At 44.9% G+C, this 19008-nt stretch overlaps 1 pseudogene; it reads right to left on the bottom strand.

Moving 5' to 3' along the window:
* Nucleotides 1-2192: 2192 nt before the first annotated feature.
* LOC114902372 lies at nt 2193-6015 on the bottom strand (annotated as a pseudogene).
* Nucleotides 6016-19008: the final 12993 nt, after the last annotated feature.

Genomic DNA, 19008 nt, shown 5'->3' with positions numbered 1-19008 from the left:
CACCCTCCTGGTCTGTATAATACGACCAGACACGTGGGTATGCTCCTCAATCGCTGTTCCTTGCGCACAGTTTCAGCTCAGCATTGTACGCTGTAGATATCCTTGCTCTCAGTGAATGTCTCCCTCTTTTGCTTTGCCTTTGTCATTAGTCTGAAAACTTGGAACAACTTATCTATAATCTTTAGTTTCTCTTCAAGATTGTGATTTTTAGATTTGCTACTTGTGGCCACCTCAGGTAGACATTCCACCTGAACTTCTCCACCCCTGAGAGACCTTCTCTTTACCTCTTTCTCACATTTCTCACCTGGTGAGCAGATCCTGGGCAAATTTTCCCTTTGCAGTGTAATTTGACTTTGCTAGTGGGTAGACCATTGCAGTTTTCAATTGCTGTTAAGAATTTTAGGTTTCCTTATTATGGAAATAATAAAAGATATGTTAATTGATATTTAAAGTGCAATTATTTTTTAAAAAGGAGAAGACATCAGTAATTATATCTTTGAGCTCTGTTTAAAAGAGTTCTGATGAATATGGAAGACCACCATGATTTTTCAAGGTACAGTGACACCAGGTATACAGCTCTTCAGGTTCTTAGCTAAGTCCACTTTCCACCACCCTATCGCTTCCACATTCACAACTACATTATGGCTGTGATTAAATGATCTCCCACATATGAAGTACAATTGTAAAACTGAGCTCTCTGTTCCTTCTGGGTTTGCCACCAAGGAATTTATTCAAGATAAATATCAAATCTCCTGGATTGAGATGAATTGGCATGAAATATGATCTGAGGACCATGAGGGATCTACCAGTATCTTTGTGTCACTGCAGTCTCATGGAGAGGCTTTTGTGAGTCCCTGTGGGCCAAGAGCTAGAGGCATGAGAAACCGTAGCTGCATGGTCACAGACGCTGTAAAGCCCTCCTTCCTCTGTGTGTCAGCCGTCTCCTTAGCAACACATTTTCTCTCTTGCCTTTGGAAATTGTTATTGAGTAGAAATATTTTGGGTTGTTATAGCAATGATGACTAAAACCAAGGCCAAGAGATAACTGCTTTCCTCCCCAGTAGGAAAAGAGCTCTCCCATGAATGTACATTAGTCATTAGTTGAGCATTCCCCTCATACTTGATGGCTTTATAGGGACCCTCATGCTGAAGTCCCATAAGCTGGGTTTGAAAATACCTTGGAAACCCAAGTGAACTCTGCCAGGAAAAGGACAATTCAAAATTCATTATAAGAAGAAATTCTAGGAAAAAATTCAAGAAGTATGGCCCACTTTCTAATTTGTGTCGTGTTAAACTGAAGGAACTATAAACTTATTAGCTACCCCTTAGAAAATGGAACAGTGCAGCACCACAATTATGTCACATTTTTAAAAGAACACAAGTTGGGGAGACACTGTAAATAGTAAACCTTAATTACTGATAAATAATGTACCGAGTCAACCAAAGATTTTTCTTGGAGACTTGAAAGTAAAAGGAGGAAATGTATTCAAGTAGATAATCATTTATGTAATCTTTGCCAGCTATGGGTGCAAATGAGGTGACACCAATATTTTTCTGGCCTCTGAATTCACCTGGTAATGCAGCATTTTTATCATCACTTAAAAATCTCTCATAGGATTACTGTTGAGCATCTGTGGGGTTGTCACACGTGAGACCATGAAAGTGTTGTACACCAGGTTCTGCTTTGACCCTTTCCAGATACCCTTTTCCCTCCACAGCGCATGAGGGCATCTCACATTAGTTTAAAATTTCATTTTTTTTAATTTAAAAAAATATTTTTATGTAATAAAAAGTAAAAGTCTTTATCCAACCAACCTGGTGGGTCACCTGTGTCTCTCACACAGATCACTCAAGTTAATGGGGAAGAAAGAACAGGGGGCCCAAGTCTGAGGTTATAAATAATAGAAAATAAAAGATCTCCCACCTCCAGTGGAGGGATAGATGAGAGGATAGGAGAGCAAGATGGGGTGGGGATGGGCAGGAGCAGAGCAGAAACCCCCCACCCCTGCTGGACCCTGGCCCTGCCCACTTTGAGGCCCTTCCCATTCAAGGCGCTTGGCAGGAATTCCACAGCTCCCCAAGGTGGAGCTAAGGGGCTGGGGGGCTGGGACTGCTCCGAGCTGCTGGGGGAAGAGACATAGATCACTCTTCCCTCCACTCATGGAGGTCTCAGCTCACAGCCAGGACAATCGTCAGTTCCATGGGGGTTGGAGGAGGAGCTGCCGGGAGGGATGAGATTGAACTGGTTGGAGGGGAAAGAGAAAAGAGCAGGCACATTAGAACCCAAGCAGCTGTCCCTCCATCCAATGCCGTCCAGTGTGGGGTGTGGGGGGAGTGTTGATAGGTCCGGCCTCTTCAAGGTGTCTCATGGGGCTGTCAGAAGCACAGATCAATCGCCGTTTCCCAGTGAACCAGAGCTCTTCCTCATGTGCCCAGCTCAGCCCCCCACATCCCAGCCTGACGTTGTCTGCTGTGCTGACCTTACCTTGGCTAAGTCAGGAGACAGCTGGGGTCACTGAGAGCTGAGGAGGCAGCAGGGATGGGGGCTGTTGGATCACAACTGAGGGAGGATGGAAGGAAGCAAAGAACAGAGCCAGGAGCAAGCCCCTGGTGGCAGCAACTGTGGCTTCTGCTCACCCTACATCACAGACAGGTGCAGGTCGGCAGGCGCCCTGTGCAACAGCCCTGCCTCCAAGACCCCTCACTCCCCACCCAGAGCCCATGCATCCTGCCCTACCTGCAGTGCATCAGCCAAATTCCTCCAGCTAATGAGAACTCATGAATCCTGTCATCAGCTCCTCCCGGACATCCAGGCACCTGGCCAGGCTGCTCACCTTGGGAGTGTCCGATGTAGAGATAGGGTGAGGGTATGGAAGCTGAGAATGCAGGCACCCCACTCTGGGGCATTGCACCTTGAGGGGAGCCTCCATAGCTCTGGGGTAGGTGCAGCATCATCATCTGGGGCAGGTGGGGAGCCCCAGGGTGAGGAGGCTGGGCTGTTATGATTCCAGCTTGGACATGGGCGTGGGTAACATGGGCCATATTGGTGACACCATGGGGCAGCTGCTGGTGGGCATGGATGGAATACACAGCGGCTGGGTGGGGGAAGCTGCTTTGACGGGACTGGGCAGAAGGTCCAGGTGGCAGAGAAGGTGGTGTACTTGTCAGGACCCCTGGGTGGTACAGGTTCTGCTATTGCTATACACTGCCCAGGTGTGGGGCCTGCCCCACCTGGTGCTGGATGGGACCAGGGTCCACATTCTGGGACTGCAGTTGGCTCCCAATAGGCATGGTGGCTGGTTGCGGCTAGTGCGCATGGAGCTACATGGCATGGTGCAGATAGGACTGGTGAACAGTGGCATAAAGGGCTTGGAGGGTGGGCTGCTCTGCAGAAGTGTACTGAGTGGTGAAGGGTGACACAATGGCCTGGGGATGGCTCCCTGACGTCAGCATGCATGGGTTGCTTTGAAGCATGGGGGCAAACACTGTCTGTGAGGGGTAAGGGGCTATGGGCTGCATCATGGTGGGCTGGCCTGGGAACTGCTGTGGGTTGTAGGGGATGTAGGAAGAATAAGATGTGGCAGCCACCAGAGGTGGGGCAGAAGCGGTGGCGGCGGCCTGCATCATCAGAGGGGCTGAAGCTGTCTGGTATTTGTCCGAGTGCTGGGAGGGCAGGGAGCCTTTTGCTCCCTGGTACTTGTCCTGCTGTCCAGGCATTGAGTTGGACACAGAATTTCTGTCCCGAGGTGCCTGAACAGCTGGTCCCATGTGTATCTGAGATATGTAGGAAATGTACTGGGGGCTTTATAGCCCACTCTAACGTGCTGTCAGCACCGGGATGGAGAGAGTTGAATGAGTCCGGGGCCCAGGAGAAGTTGGAGTACTGGTTGATTTATTAACAGACAGCAGGGGCTTAGTGGGGTTGAACTCCTTGGCCTTAGGGTTCAGTGTTGACTTCTTCACTTGTTCAGCAACAGGGACCTACCTCATCCTTGTCATCTCTTTGGCTCGGGCAAGGCAGAGGGGCTGACCCCGCCCCTCGGTGCCTCCTGCTGGTGGCAGGGGTAGTTCGTCCTCCTTAAGCGATATGGATTCTAAAAGGAAGAAACAGCCCCCATGGAGTCTGAAGCCAAAAGACCTCCTTCTCCTTCCCTTTGGCCTCCTTCTTTAGAATCTGGGGAGGGAAAGGATCCAGGCTGGTCTCAGGGGAGCTACTAGGCTGAAACTTAAACTGGGCCCCAAACTTTCTCAGTTCTTCCAGTTGAAAGTGTTTCTGTTTTTTTCTGAAGGCCAGGGACTTTCCTAGCTATCCAGGACAGCTCCTGGAACTGCAGGGTTCTCTCAGGTTACTTGGCCAGGAGTTCTTTTACATCTGTGGGGGCCAGTGAGATCTTTGGAGAAGCTGGGGAAATGGAGCCTACTCCAGGATCCCCAACTGATGACATCATGGGGATGGACGCTGAAGAGGTCGGTACTGCTGAGCAGATGGGAGGCTCAGGACAGGAAGCTGAGACTCGAGCAGGGGCAACTGACTTGGGAGAGTGCAGGGGGTACATCCGGCCCACTGCAGGAGCAGGTGGAACAGAAGTTTCTCCAGAAGGCCTGTTGCTGGGGGAAGACAGAGTCTTGGTACCTCTCAGAGGCCACTGTGTGGGACATGTGGGAGGGGTCTCCATTGATACTGTGTGTCTCAGAACCTGGGCTAGAGCCGCTATTGTCAAGATGGTGAAGGCCAAGAGGTGGCAAAGAGCTAAGGACAGGCCGGCCGGCACGAGAGCTACTGCATCAAACTCCTCCCCTGGGACATTCCTGAACTCGGGGTAGAGGGGTATACTTTCCCTCTCTAGATGCCAAGCTGGGGGTCTCTCTTCCTGAACCCCGTTGCTGAACTGCACTGTTCTCCTCCTCGGTGCACCCTTCATCATTCTCCATGGCGATCCGCAGGCAGTACTGGGGGCTCGATTTAGTCTTTCAAGTCAACTCGGCTGCACAGAGCTACCGCTGATGAAATTCTTCTGAGTTGTTCTTCTCTAAGGGACAGGAAGAGAGACTACTGTCATAGGCGGTCTTTACACTGTAGTTCTCCTCATTGAACTTGAACATTTCATTGGGGCCCCATCCATTGGCCATGTCAGACTCCAGATCATAGTCATCGCTGTTGCTGTGCCCCTCTCCCAGCACTGAAGCATCTTCTCTTTGTGCTTCCCACTCACTTTTGAGTTCATGGCAATGGCTGAATCAGTGATCTTTAGTAGCATAATTGAAGTCAACATTTTGGAAGTAGACAAGCACGACATCACTTGACTTAAACACCATTGTGTCCACAATGTCTTCCTGATGAAGACCACCTGCTGGCTCCGATGCTTTCTGTGCACAGCGTCTACTGCCAGTTCGAACTTTGAGCTCAGCATCTTGAAGATACTTTCACAGGTGGTACAATTCTTCACCTTTACGTCACAAGTGGAGCCCACAACATTTGTAAGGAAATGCAGCATTCTAGAATTGCTGTCACCCTCAAACACCAGTGACTGTGGGGTGCCTTTCCTGTGCTTTGTCCCCTGGCACTGCCGATGGCTGCTGCCCTGGCCTCTCCTGATGTTTCTGCTGTGGTGGCGATTGCTGCGGCACCAAGATGCCCTCGGCTCCAGCGAAGCCTGCTCCCAGAAGCAGCTGCAGGCCCCAGGCAGGGGGAAGCAGCCACGGGAGGCCCTGGGGCAGCCGAGGTGGAGGCCAGAGGTCCCCAGGAGGCCTCCGTTGGGATGGCTGGTGCTCTTGGGAGGCCAGCAGACCACGGCCTGTTGCGTGGGGGCGGCTGCTGGGGCTCGAGGTCTGTTGTGGTGGCTGAGGCTTCAACTTGAGGGCAGCGTCCGGAAGGGGAATTAGGGGGAAGCGAGGGAAAGAGGAGGCTTGGGCTGGGCCCCTGCTGGAGACTGTGGGAAGCGAGGGGGACTGGGAAGTTGGGGCCCCTCCGCCATTGGTGAGCGGGGCCGAGCCCCATGGTGTCGGGAGCTCCATTCCTTTAATTCCAGATAATTTTATCTCACCATAACACGTTATTATGACTCAAAGCATTTTATTGACCACCCTAACAAAACATGTATGTAAGTTGAAATTTAATTTTTGCACATGACCATACGACTTAGGGACGAATAGATTTCTTCCCAATTAAGAAACCCCAAAGGAAGCAGATGCTCAGCCTGGAGGAGGCATAGTTCCACATCCAGCAGGCAACATGAGAATTTCTGTGCGGTGCTTCTACAATCTCATGTCTCTGGTACTTCGCCAAAAACCAACTGTCATCCATCAGGGGCATCCTCCCTCTGAACAGATAAAACTAAATATAGCAGTGACCACCATGATCAGCAAGCGTCGTTTACCCGAGTAATTGTGCCTATAAGCACTTAAGGAAGATTCATGTTGAAGGGGCTTACAGAGGTTATTGTTGACCGTCAGAGACAAACCAATGATGCAGAGAAAAAAATGTGGAAGAGATTAAGATGCATAGTTCATGGGGATAACTTTGGCATTCAAGCGATCTCTGGAGCCGAAAGATTTCAAGTAGAGTTAAGTAAACATGTTTTATACATCACACACAGTGGCGAAGATAAATTGTCAATAATTAGAAAATAACGTTGGTGCCTAATTTTAATAAGGTTACTGCTGAGGCTATCTCTAACACATGTCCTAGCTGCCAATGGCATGATCCTTACAAAACTCTAAAAGTAGGAAGTAAAAAGGAGGTAAAGTCCTGAAGCCCCTACATCCCCAAATGGATTTTATACAAAAATCCCAAGCAATGAGCTATGATTGTGTTCCAGTTATTATTTACTTTTTCTTAGGGTGAATCAAGGGCTTTCCTTGATTCACCCTAAGAAAAAGTAAATAATAACTTGAACTATTGTCCTAAAAGTGGTAATAGTCCTCCTCCTTCTTCTATTAATAATATTAATAATAATAATAATTGCTTGACTTTATTTTCCTGACTGGGGTGTGGTGGAAGTCAAGAAATTCAGTTATCTCTCCATTGACATAGACACATATTTCACTGGTATTGCTATTATTTAACTCTGTAAATGTTCACCTTTTATTCAGAAACTTCACTTTTTTCATCCAAAATCATCAGGAAAAGTAGAGAGAATCAATGGAATCCTACAATTATTATGAGCAAAGCTCTCAGAAATCCTTGAAATTTCAAGGCCTAAAGTATTACCAATTAGACTTGACCAGAACAAGACCAACTTCCTCCAGGACCCACAAGTTGTCTCCTCCCAAGTTAATGATAAGGCTTTCCATGTGTTTGGGAATTTCATTTCCAAAGTCAGATTCTACCGATTGCAAACTGATATGATTAAATAATACAGGGGGCTCATATCCAGCTTTATTGCCAACAGATTCAAGCTCCATTATAGAACAGTCACCCTGCATGATCTGAAGCCTGAAAAGCTGGTCTTCAGGGAAAGACATCAGAGAACGCTGCCCTTGAGCCATGATGGAAAGAACATTATGATGTACTATTAACAATTGAAACAGCAGCAAAACTCCAAGACGGTCATTAGATTCATGTTTCTTAAGAAGACATACACCATTTCCTCTAGAGCACTGGATGTCCAGTCCGTCAGTAGTCTGTAAACTGACAGCTACACGGGTGAACAGTATCCTCCCAAGACTGGTCAAGTTGGTTACTGCAGACATAGACTATTTCTTTCCAAGGCAACAGAATATAATTTTCTGATTCCCTGGTACAATTTTTCTTTGCTTACTTCTAGTCTTGGTTATTACTATTGTACTTTGACACCCTCTGTTAACTAAATAAAGGTTTTTCAAGTTACTCTCCATTATTTCTATTCTGTTATATTTTTACTCCCTAAGGTCTTTGCCACTTAAGGAAAAACAAACTGTCTTGCTCATTCGTCTCTTAGCTACTATGGTAGTTAATTTTATGTATCAACTTGACTGGATCAGGGAATGTCCAGATATCTGGTGAAACTATTTCTGTGTGTTGTCTGTGAGGGTGTTTCTAGATGAGATTAGTATTTGAGCTGGTGGGCTCAGTAAAGTAAGTTGCCTCTCCAACTGGTAGGCATCATCCAATGTGTTAAGGGCCTGAATAAAACAAAAAGGTGGAAGAAGGAGGCATTTGTCCCTTTTTCCTGCCCTATTGCTGCTGAGCTGGGACATCTCATCTCATGTTTTCCTGCCCTCAGGCTGGCATTTACACTATTGGCTTCTCCCATTCTCAGGCCTTCGGGCTTGGACTGAACTACACCACTGGCGCCCTGGGTCTGCAGCTCTTGGATCATGGGCCTCCTTAGCCTCTATAACTGCATGATCCAGTTCCTCATAATAGATCTCCTTTCATATCCTATTGGTTCTATGTCTCTGGAGGACCCTGACTAATACAGCTACAATTCTGAATTTAATTCATTACTAGACGTCTTTTATCTGATTCTGCTGACAGAAAAATGTAATAGTTATTCCTTTTAACATTTCAGAAGGTAGGTTTCATCTTACAGACCCCTTTTCATTCTTAAATTTCAATCACATAATGCATTCCAAACTTCAGCCTTGTGAAAAGTGGGCCTTGACTCCACATCAACAAAATGATTTTTCTCAGGTCATCACAACCCTGTCAACAAAACCTACCACGCCAGGAATGGGAACTAATATTGGAGCTATCATAGCTATAATCATCAGTCTGTTCTCTTCAGAGCTGTTTACTTTAAAGGAACAATGACTGGCTCACTACAGTTGATGATATAAACACTATGCATATTCCCAATAGTATCTGTGCCCCTTTCAGGTACTTCTTATGAGAATACCTTCTGCTCTGGAAGCTCCACAAACTAGGTTAAATTTATTATCCAGTGGTTGAAATAAAATTTATGTTCTAAGGCAGGACAAGAAAAAATTAAACATAAAATTCTTTCTCTGTGTTACTTGGGTCTTCTCCCTCCCTAATGTGCAGGGTGCATCTGCCATACACATTAACCAGAGCTCCTCAAAGATGGAAGAGCCTACTCAACCTTAAAAATCAATTTTATTTCTTTCTTCTGATGCTAGCAATGTAACTTCTTAAAAGAATAGTGTTCTTTCCCAGCTCTGTAGGGGATCATGGTGACTTGCTGTTTCTTTGTATGTGTTTACCTGGACTATGTATCCTTGGTGAACTTTATGTAAAATATATCATTTTGATGTATGATCCTTTGTCTCAAAAATGTATATGACTTTGCCTTCCAACTTCTAACAGGTGGAACAGTTCTCAGAACTTGCTGAGAATCTGCTTCCCCGGTTATAATTCTCAGTTTGGCTTGAATAATATTCCATTTTTCTTCTTATCTTGATAGTAAATTGAATTTTCATTGACACAGTGTTGTCACAAATAATCACATAGCCATTGATTTCCTCTTAGCTTGCCAAGGGAAAGTTAATGCTGTAAGAAACACTTCTAACATAAATATTATACCTAGTAAATACTACAGGTAAGTGAGTACATGGTTTGGGACATTACTCATGCCCCAAACTCTAAAACAGGTCAGGATAATTTAATAGGTCACTACCACCTTCACTCTCACCCCTTATTATTAGCCTCTGAAACAGTTTTAAATGTTGGACCAAAAAGGGTGAGACTGAGGAAAACAGTGGAGACATGAGGGGCTAGAAAGCAACTTGCTTAACCTCCATGTCCTTAAGGACAGAAATCTTCTGAACATGGATTTTTTCAGTATTTTCATTACATTTTAAATATCTTTCCTCTGATTTCAAACAATCCTGAGGAAATGGTTTTGAGAAGCACTGATTCATCCTTCACTTTTACTTGTAACACCTCTCTTACAGGTAACACAATGTCTCATTTTATGTCAGACAAGGAACTGAAATAAAATCTTGGAGGTTTTATGAGAAGGGTGTGAATTGGCAATAGTCAAACCACTAAGCCACCTCTACTTCCACCCTGTTTTTCCTACCTCCCAGCCACACTTCATGTTCTTCAAATACGAGCATGTGCATATGATGTGTTCTAACATTTCTGAATTGCTGTAAGAATGCCTCAGTAACCAATATTCCTTCCAGGAATTATCACAGGTTTTTATTTTTGTATGAGAACTACTAGATTGCCCTCAACATGTCCAAACATTCAAAACTTTAAAAGCCCTCAATCCATATTCTGATCTTCTTTAGCAAACCAGGTTTTATTTAAAAAATATTACCCTTAAATAGAGAAAATCATATAAATCTATTTATTTCACCTTTATTATTTAATATTTATTAGATTCTCTTTAATAGACATTTATTTATTTATAAATCACTTTTTGTTATAACAATGGTATTACTTATTCTAAAAGTGTTGATCTAATAACTCAAACTTGGATGAGAGAAAATGCTAAATTAAAAGTGTGAAACTTTTTAAATTTATTTGTGTTTATACTCACAGAGAAGCTTTATAGCGCAATGAGAAGAGCTCGGACTCTGGATACCAAATACATGATTTCAAGTCCTAGGGATATCCCTTGCTGTGACCTCAGGCAATTTAATGAAACCTGTTACATCTTATTTAAAAACAAAAACTGAAAATACTCCAATATAATTCAAGATGAGTCATTTTACTCTCATTAATAAAACTTATAAGGAGTAATTGTAGTCCAGGACACTTTATAGACAGATTCAGGCATAAAATATCCTTTCCAAGAGGGTAGTGTGCAAGTGGTGAGTTTTCCATGACACCTGATGGTGAGAGTTGGGGGTGGAGAACTTGGGAGAATAATTTAGAAACAGACCTTCTCTACCCTTGCTCACCTGGGAATTCTAAGAGCAGGGAGGGGAGAAGATTTGAATCTGATGACAGATTGAAAGTTCAATATCAACCAGATTTTTAATACTGGAAAAAGAGACATGAGTGACCCAAAAGCTCTGGTATTTATGCAAGATTATCTGTCAGAGATGAGAAAACCAACAGAGCTAGTCCGAAGGGCAGTTTTGAGAACAGCACTGAAGCTATTTCTTAATTAGCCACCCCAATAAATGTTCTATTTGTAAAGCACCTGGCACGTAAAATTAGCTCAAGATATGCTAGTTTCTTCCCTCTTACTAGTTCTGGGTCTTTCACAAGCTCAGTCCCTCTGAGGGTCCTCACACACAGGGAGTTACCATGAAATCCAAATGAGATCAGGGGTTCAAATGCTACCTCATTCACACACTTTCTGGTTCCTTGAGTTCCTTTCCTTCTTTACCTCCATTCATTGTTAATGTGAAGTCTCAAAACCAAGGAAATAGTACCCAGAAAGAATATGGAAAAAAAAAAGAGCTTCCCCTAGAATTTGCCCTTTGGTGGAGGCAATGGGAGAATTCAGACCCCAACTCATTCAGAAGATTTTACCCTCTAGAGTTGAAGCAGATCAAACAGGAACTAGGTAATTTTCTGATGATCCTGACCACTACACTGACAACTTCCAATACTTAACCTTGGCTTTTGACTTAGCCTGGAAGAATGTCATGATAATCTTGGGGCAAACTCTATCATATACTGAGAAGGAAAAGGTCCTGAAGGAGGTCCACAACTTTGCGGACTGCCTCCATTTATCCAGCTCAAAATACCCTGTGGGGGAAACCATCTTTCCCAGTATGGACCCTCACTGGGATTGCAATAACCCCAATGAGGAATGGGGAAAAAATATTTTATAATTTGTGTAAAATCTGGACTCAAACAAGCAGAAGGAAACCCATTAATTGCTCAAAGTTCTTGGCCATCAGCCAGGAACACAATGAATACCCTACAGCTTTCTTGGAAAGGTTCAAGGAGGCAATAATTAAATATACTAAACTAGGCCTGGACTCCCCTGAAGGAAAAACCATTTTAAAAGATAGCTTACTTAACCAGTCTGCACCGGACATCAGGAGGAAGCTCCAAAACTTACGCAGGAACCAGTGTTAATCTAGGTGGACTGCTAGCTACAGCCACCACTATCTTTTATAACTGGAACCAGGAGGAGGAAGTCAAGGCTCAGGAAAAGGAAAAGAGGAAAGAAAATAAGCAGGCCCAATTATTGGCAGCCCTACAGGGGCAACCCCCATCTAGAGAAACCCTGACCCATCCCAACCAAAGCCAAGACCAATGCCGGGTGTGCAGAAAGCCTGGCCTCTGGACGAGGGAATGCCCCAACAAGGACAAGCCTCCTAAGACGCCCTGTCCAAAGTGTCAAAAAAGTGGCCATTGAGGAGCCAACTGTCCCCTGGGCCAAAGGGCCCAGGAGCCGGGGAAGCCCCTTGGATGGCCCTGGATTGACAGGACCCTTTGCTTCAGATGTCCCCCCTGTTTAACATCAGTATTACTGGAGCCAAGGGCAAATCTGGATGTGGCAGGTAGGACCATATCTTTCTTATTGAGTATGGGGGCTGCCTACTCTGTCCTAGTTTCCTTCTCTGGACCCTTCTCCTCTGACTCCTTTCAGGTTACAGGAGTCTCAGGTAAATTTACTATTAGACATTTTACTGTCCCTTTGTGTTTTTACTGGGAAGGATATATCTTCTCTCATTCCTTCCTGGTCATACCTGAATTATCATACCTGCTGTTAGGTAGGGACTTCATGAACAAGCTGGGAACAAGACTGGTACTTGGGGGAACCAACCCAATAACACCCCTCCAGTTCTTAGTCTTAGAGACACAGCCCCGTCTGAGTAGTGGCACACCAGCCTTAGCTGAGTTGTCAGTAGACCCCAGTTCTGGGCCAGTGGAATACCAGGGAGAGCTATAACAGCTTCCCCAGTACTTATCACCTTAAAGACCCAGAGTCGTTCCCCAATCAGAAACTATCCAATTCACTCAGAAGCCCAAAGGGGACTGCAGCCTCTCATTTTTACAACGTGGACTACTTATTCCTTACAGTTCTTCTTGCAACACCCCTATTTTACATGTTAAGAAGCTAAACAGAGAATACAGACTGGTCCAAGACTTAAGAGCGTTTGAGTGGCATGAGGAAGGGAATAGAGGACAACAACTTACCTGGACAGTCCTACCCCAAGGGTTCCGATACAGTCCTCACTTTTTGGCCAGGCCCTGACCAAGGACCTCCAATATCTACACCTGGAGGAAGGGACTATCACCCACTATGTGGATGCCACCTTCTTATTTGCTCCCTGGACCAAAAGAGAGCCTTAACTCATGCTACCCAGACCCTCAATTTTTTGGCTGAAAGAGGCTATAAAAGTCTCTAAGTACAAGGTCCAATTGGCAGAGCAGGAAGTCAAATATCTGGGAGTAATCCTTACCCCAGAGGAACGAAGGATCTCCCCCAAAAGAATACAAGAGATTTTAGATCTGTGAACCAACTACCCGAAAACAGCTCCAAGCCTTTTTAGGCCTCACAGGGTATTACAGACTATGCATTCCTAACTACGGACTAAAAGCACAACTGCTTTATGAAGGCTTAAACAGAAAATCTGATTCTAAACCTCTGCTCTGGGGTCCTAAACAAACCCGAGCTTTCCAACAGCTAAAGACATTACTATCCCAGTCCCCAGCCTTGAGAATCCCAAGAACTGATAGACCTTCCCAACTATTCATGGCAGAAAAACAAGAGATGGTTTAGGAGTCTTAACTCAGGAACTTGGCCCTGTCCACAGACGTGTAGGATATCTGTCAAAGAGACTGGACATGGTGGCCACTGGATGACCCAATTGTCTTAGGGCAGTTGCTGCCTTGGCCTTATTGGTGGAAGAAGCCTCTAAGCTTACATTGAGGCAATCCCTAACTGTATATACCTCCCATTATGCTACCTCTCTCTTGGAAGGGAAAAGCCATTTCTGGCTCACGGATAGCAGGATTCGCAAATATCAGGCATTACTGTTGGAGAATACATATCTATGCGTCATGGTCTGCTCCTCTTTAAATCCAGCTACCCTGATCCTCCTACCTGAAGAAGGTCTACCAGTTCACCAAAGTGAAGATATAATATCTCATTCCTTGTTGCCCTGACCAGATCTAACTGATATTCCACTACAGAACCCCGAGGAGGTTTGGTTAACTGATGGAAGTAATTTTGTTTTCTGAAGGAAACGGCAGGAAACGGTGGTCTCCTTGACACAAGTTACTGAGGCCCGACTCTTCCCCCAGGGACCTCAGCTCAATTGGCAGAAATAATTGCTTTAACCCAAGCCTTAACCTTAGCTGAAAATAAGGCCCTTTAATGTATATACTGATTCTAAATATGCTTTTTTGGTTCTACATGCTCATGCTGCTATCTGGAAAGAACGAGGCTACCTGACGGCCAGAAACAGCCCAATCAAGTATGGACCTCAAATTCTTTCCCTCTTGGAGGCAGTCCTCAAGCCTTTCCAGGGAGCAGTGATTCATTACAGAAGTCACCAGAAGGGTGAAGATGAAATAAAAGGAAATCAGCTAGCCCATCAGGCTGCCTGACAGGCAGTCCTTCACCCTTTGTGATAGAGGGTGCCTTAGTTCTTTCCCTTAGTTATTTCCCTTCCCCATCTTACCTGCCTGAGGAAATCAAATAGGCCATAAGTCATGGGTACCACCTTGACCCAGATGGATGGTACGAGAGAGAGGGCTTAACTCACCTGTCCCCCCATCGCTCCAATGGAAAATTATTAAATCTTTGCATGAGGCCTGTCACCTAGGGAGAGATGCTTTATGCCAGATTGTTTCTTCTATTTTATCTGGAAAGGGACTTTACAATGTAGTTAATAAGGTAACCTCATCATGCGCTACTTTTCTAACAATCCTCGGGGAACTAAGCCACCCCCATTGGTTCTTCTGGCTCAGAGACACGAAACATATCCAGGGGAAGATTGGCAAATGGACTTTACAATGGTTCCTCCCTACTGGGGATTTTGGTGTTCATGGACCCCTTTGCTTTCTGGGTGGAAAGTTTCCCCACCAGGACAGTAAAAGGCTTTGGAGGTAGCCCAGAAGCTTTTAACTGAAATCATCCCTAGGTTTGGCCTCCCATTGTCTCTTCAGACTGATAATGGTCCTACCTTTGTTTCCCAAACTACTCAGCAGATATCCAAGCGTCTAGATATTGAGTATCACTTTCATTTTTCCTGGAGACCCCAATCCTCAGGAAAAGTAGAAAGAACCAACCAAGATTTAGAGAATACCTTAAGAAAAATAACACCTAAAACATCCCTCAGTTGGAAGGAAGCCCCCCTGTTGCTCTTTTAAGGATCAGAACAACCCCAAAAATCTTACTTAACCTTAGCCCTTATGAAATGCTGTATGGTAGGCCTTTCTTACAAGGGGACCTACTGATGGACTCTGACACCTCTGCCATTACATCTTATGTCACCTCCCTTGGGCAATTCCAACAATCCCTCCAGAATTATTGGGGTAAAAAAGCTTCCTTTCCCAGAGTCTCCTCCTTGCCTCTACTCTCCAGGAACACAAGTGTTCATCAAAACTTGGAAGGATGACTCTCCTGGTTCTCAACTTCAGTCGACGTGGAAGGGACCCTATCCAGTCTTGCTCTTTTCTCCTACAGCTGTTAAAGTACCAGGGATCACCAGTTGTATTTATCATTCTTGGGTAAAGCCCTGGACAGCCACCAAACCCAAGGACATCTCCCCAGCTGAGAATTCCTGTGAACCTTTGGAGGACCTCCAGCTCCTGTTCAAATGAAAACCGAAAGATAAGTACTTTCTAAATCCATGAACTCACCATTCCCACAGCTGGCAGAAGTAATAGGCCTACTGTATCTCCTGACCTTTCTCACTGTGCTAGCTCTCATTCTATTCTGCATATCGTCACAAAATGAATTCACACACTGCCTATTTCCCTAATACAGCATCTCTCCTTGTAGTTATTGGACTTTGCTCCTTTCCCTTCATTTCTTCATATTTTCACCACCCACTAACACCCTCTATATATCAAGTTGCAAAATTAAGCAATAAAACTGACTGCTGGATATGCCCCAAGGAAACCTAAAACCTAGAGGAACTCTACTTATTGGCCTTCTCTACCTCCATTGAACAGTTGTATTAATTATCGGGTCAATATTATGGGATGGGATTACCTTTTATATGGGGGCCAAAGGTAAATGGACACTGACTCTTTGCCTCAGGCCTAGTCTGCGTAGGTACAGCCTCCAAGCTTCTAGGAAAGGCATAGCTTTGTTTCAAGAACGTGGATGGATGGGCACCCACCTTGGGCTGGTGAAATGACTCCTTTTGTAACTATACACTCAACTTTAATCAGACTAGCCTGGGGTGGGATCCCTGGTCAGAAGAGGATAAGTACGATGTACACGAAGGTAATTACACTTTCTTTGAGGAAACACAAGGAAGAATGCAACTAAGAGATATATTAATGAGGACCATATCCCCATAAACATCTCAGCCCTGGGAACTGAATATGTAAGGACTGGCGTGACCACTGGACACCTACCTAACCTAACCTCCCTGCAAGATCCTCCTCAAAAATATGATATAATCTAGTTAATATTCAGAAATTTGTTATATCAACCCCCCCATCACACTCATAATGTCAGAACTCCCCTCTGTCTATAGATGATTACTTCTTCAGAGTTTGGCCTTCCAAATATAATCTTTGGCCATGGGACCCCCAGCCTTCTTCTGGAGGAAAACACCCAGTGGGGATACCTCAAATGGGGGTATCCTTGAGGGGCACCAGATTTTCATTTCTACGTGGTACCAGGGTATATCTAGACTTCCTACACTTTGGCGGGGCACCTACATTATCATTGCTGCTGTCCCAGAGAAAACCATTATGACTACAAAGGACTTAGCTTCCCCAGGAGGCATTCCCAACCTTAGGTCATTCCTCAAAGAAGCCTTGAGAGCTGTCTAGAAGAGACAAAAAAGAACCACTGCTTGGGGGGGGGACATGCTCATGATAACCCAATTCTTGATCAGCTCAAAGCGATCCACCATTTCTTTAGAGGAATTATTTTGTTTGTAGGTATACCCCGCTTAGAGAAGAACATTTTCAATCTTACCATCACGGTCCAGAAATCCTGAAAATCTATGGTAGCAGCCATTGAAGAGCAACAGTCAGCCCTAGATTCTCTGGCCAAGGTGGTTTTACAAAATAGGAGGGCCCTTACTGTTATAACAGCTAAGGCTCTGCTAAATGAAACCTGCTGCTTCTATGTTAATAACTCTGGCCAGGTTGAAGAAAACCTTCTGGTTTTAAAAGAAAAACATCAAACTAATATAAGATCTGAAAGAGAGAACAAGACAGGACCCTAACTGGCTTCCTACCCTCCTTTCCTCTATGGTGACCCAGATATGGACATGGCTGGGGTCTTTGTTTGGACCATAGTCCTTTTTTGTTGTTGTTAGGCCCTTGTATCATAAACCTTGTTCGACTCATTTCAGAATGCATACAGGCTGTTTGATTCCAAATGGTTCTGTGAGGTGGTTACCAGCCTGTTCAGCCTGACCCAGAGACTGAGATCTACATGGGACTCCATGATGGTCATCACTCCAGCCCACCTCCTAGCTGAAAGATAGCAAGAGGAGGGACCCAGTCAAAACTCTGCCCCTTACCAGCAGGAAGCAGCTAGAGTGGTCATCACACATGTCCCAAAGAATTGGGTCCCATACTCTTGATGGGGGGATGTTAGGTAGTTAGAGATTAGCAGAGGAGATGACTGTGGCAGAAAGACAAGAGGGGAATAATCAAGTCACACCCCAACCATCTGGAGACCCTCCCCTGACATTAGCAACAAGGAGGTGAAAGTGGTGAAAAGACAATAGGGGAGTAATCAAGTTACACCCCAACCATCTTAGGACTCTCCCTGACCCCATACAGAAGAAGCAAAACTATGGGCTGCAAAGGGTGGTGGGCAACTTGTCCTGATAAAGAGGGAGCATGGTAACATGAGGGAGCTTCCCTGGGCTGCAGGTGCCCAGGCTAGACAGGCATATAACCTATAGTAAACCCAAACCCATTATACCATCACTATAATAAAATCTGCATGTGGTTTAGCCCTCCTGCCCATGGTGGCCTTTTCTTAGTGAAGCAAGGGTAAGGGCATACACAATAATGAACTTGTTACATAGCTCGAGACTGTCAATCAAATAATGATCCCCTGCCACTCACATGATCACGCCCCACCTCCTCACAGAACAGTCCTTACAAACACCCTTAAGCCTGTACAGGAGTACTGGTTTCATATCAGAGAAACAGCCCACTCTCCCTTTGAGAGTGTAACTATGCTTTAATAAACTTTGCTTTGCTCTTAACCCTGAAGTGGTAGTCTGCAATTCTTTGCTGGTCTGTGTCTTCCGTTGACCTCTTCGACTGAAACTGTTTGAATCAATTCATGCCAACCCGGTAACAGTTTCTTGATAAATAGTGCCTGTGCCCTGAGTTCCTACCCCACCAGGATGAGTGGAGGAGGATGTGGCAGTGGGGAACTGTGTGCCCTCTCCTGGATTAAGTGGATCTCAGTAGAGTAGCTATGGCTACCTAAAGAATTTAAGCAGATGGCCAGGAAATCACCCCACAGAGTCCTTGAGCTCCATGTTTGCAAGAGAGAGCAGTATGAGCTGTGTGCCCAGAGAATCCAGTGTGTCACAGAGAGAGCTGGATTGGAAGGGGACTTTTGGAAGGGAACAGAACCTGCGTGTAATAAGACAAAGTCCACATGGGCATGAGGATGGCTCAGCAGATTGCAACATGGTCAGATGATAACCTGGGCCGGTGCTCCCACCCACCACCATCTGCCTTTACATCTCACTGACATAACTCAAACCTTCCTGGATTGTTAAAAGCAATTCTAGGTAAATTTCAAATATGGATCTTAAATTTACAAAGATTAACTTTGTGTGTTTGGAGGAAAGGTGCAAGTTAAATTGAGTGACAAAAACAACAAAAGCTCACACCCTGTAGATGCATATCAAATTTAAGAAAAGAATGAAGCTGGGTGAGATAGTAAATGTTTGGGTGGTTGACCTGGGATCAAAAAGTAGTTAATTTTTGGAACTATGGACCCAAACCGTCAATATAATATGTTATGGGAATAATGTGTGTAC

The sequence above is a fragment of the Monodon monoceros genome, unplaced genomic scaffold (assembly GCF_005190385.1).
Source record: "Monodon monoceros isolate NGI ecotype Baffin Bay Population unplaced genomic scaffold, NGI_Narwhal_1 Super_Scaffold_20, whole genome shotgun sequence".
In the NCBI taxonomy this organism is placed as follows: Eukaryota; Metazoa; Chordata; class Mammalia; order Artiodactyla; family Monodontidae; genus Monodon; species Monodon monoceros.
Note: the sequence above shows the minus strand (reverse complement) of the source record. Positions and strands in the feature narration are given on the sequence as shown.